The following is a 2,054-nucleotide window of genomic DNA, read 5'->3' as shown; positions in this document are numbered from 1 at the left end:
CCTTTCAGTTCTTAACTGAATTCTTGCAGATCTGTGATACTGTTAAGACTAATGGAGTAGATCCTGAAGTCTACAGGCTCATGCTTTTCCCTTTTGCTGTAAGAGACAGAGCTAGAATATGGTTGGATTCTCAACCTAAAGACAGCCTGAACTCTTGGGATAAGCTGGTCAAGGCTTTCTTAGCCAAGTTCTTTCCTCCTCAAAAGCTGAGTAAGCTTAGAGTGGATGTTCAAACCTTCAGACAGAAGGAAGGTGAATCCATCTATGAAGCTTGGGAGAGATACAAAGGACTGACCAAAAAGTGTCCTTCTGACATGCTTTCAGAATGGACCATCCTGAACATAATCTATGATGGTCTGTCTGACTTAGCTAAAATGTCATTGGATACCTCTGTAGGTGGATCCATTCACCTAAAGAAAACGCCTGCAGAAGCTCAAGAACTCATTGAGATGGTTGCTAATAACCAGTTCATGTACACTTCTGAGAGGAATCCTGTTGGCAATGGGACGCCTATGAAGAAGGGAGTTCTTGAAATTGATACTCTGAATGCCATATTGGCTCAGAATAAAATATTGACTCAGCAAGTCAATATGATTTTTCAGAGTCTGCATGGAATGCAAGCTGCATCCAACAGTATTCAAGAGGCATCTTCTGAAGAAGAAGCCTATGATCCTGAGAACCCTGCAATAGCAGAGGTAAATTACTTAGGTGAACCTTATGGAAACACCTATAACTCATCATGGAGAAATCATCCAAATTTCTCATGGAAGGATCAGCAAAAGCCTCAACAAGGCTTTAATAATGGTGGAAGAAACAGGTTTAGCAATAGCAAGCCTTTTCCATCATTAACTCAGCAACAGACAGAGAACTCTGAACAAAATACCTCTAATTTAGCAAACTTAGTCTCTGATTTGTCTAAGGCCACTATAAGTTTCATGAATGAAACAAGGTCTTCCATTAGAAATTTGGAAGTACAAGTGGGCCAGCTGAGTAAAAGGATCACTGAAATCCCTCCTAGTACTCTCCCAAGAAATACAGAAGAAAATCCAAAAGGAGAGTGCAAGGCCATTGACATAACCGAAATGGCCGAACCCAAAGAGGGAGAGGAGGACGTGAATCCCAAGGAGGAAGACCTCCTGGGATGTCCAGTGATCAATAAGGAGGTTACCTCTGAGGAACCAAGGGAATCTGAGGCTCATCTAGAGACCATAGAGATTCCATTAAACCTCCTTATGCCCTTCATGAGCTCTGATGAGTATTCCTCTTCTGAAGAGAATGAGGATGTTACTGAAGAGCAAGCTGCCAAGTTCCTTGGTGCAATCATGAAGCTGAATGCCAAACTATTTGGCAATAAGACTTGGGAAGGTGAACCTCCCTTGTTCACCAATGAACTAAGTGATCTGGATCAACTGATATTGCTTCAGAAGAAACAGGATCCTGGAAAGTTCTTAATACCTTGCACCATAGGCACCATGATATTTAAAGCTCTGTGTGACCTGGGTTTAGGGATAAACCTCATGCCCCTCTCTGTAATAGAGAAACTGGGACTCTATAGGGTGCAAGCTGCTAAAATCTCATTAGAGATGGCAGACAATTCAAGAAAACAAGCTTATGGACAGGTAGAGGACGTGTTAGTAAAGGTTGAAGGCCTTTACATCCCTGCTGATTTCATAGTCTTGGATACTGGAAAGGAAGAGGATGAATCCATCATCCTAGGAAGACCTTTCCTAGCCACAGCAAGAGCTGTGATTGATGTGGACAGAGGAGAATTGATCCTTCAATTGAATGAGGACAACCTTGTGTTTAAAACTCAAGGATCTCTCTCTGCAACCATGGAGAGGAAGCATGAAAAGCTTCTCTCACTACAGAGTCAACCAGAGCCCCCACAATCAAACTCTAAGTTTGGTGTTGAGGAGTCTCAACAAAGCTCTGCACACCTGTGAAGCTCCATGAGAGCCCACTGTCAAGCTATTGACATTAAAGAAGCGCTTGTTGGGAGCCAACCCAATTTTTATCTAATTTTTATTTTCATTTATTTTCATGTTTTATTAGGT

The 2,054-nt window shown here is 42.0% G+C and overlaps 1 non-coding gene across 1 annotated transcript; it reads right to left on the bottom strand.

Moving 5' to 3' along the window:
- Positions 1–212: 212 nt before the first annotated feature.
- On the bottom strand, positions 213–320 carry LOC148565638 (small nucleolar RNA R71). Its single transcript, XR_015885335.1, has one exon. It is a non-coding gene; the product is annotated as a small nucleolar RNA R71 (small nucleolar RNA).
- Between the last annotated feature and the right edge of the window lie 1,734 nt (positions 321–2,054).

The sequence above is a fragment of the Arachis ipaensis genome, chromosome B5 (assembly GCF_059453495.1).
Source record: "Arachis ipaensis isolate K30076 ecotype BB chromosome B5, ASM5945349v1, whole genome shotgun sequence".
NCBI classification, from domain to species: domain Eukaryota; kingdom Viridiplantae; phylum Streptophyta; class Magnoliopsida; order Fabales; family Fabaceae; genus Arachis; species Arachis ipaensis.
This window is presented reverse-complemented; position numbering and strand designations above follow the sequence as displayed.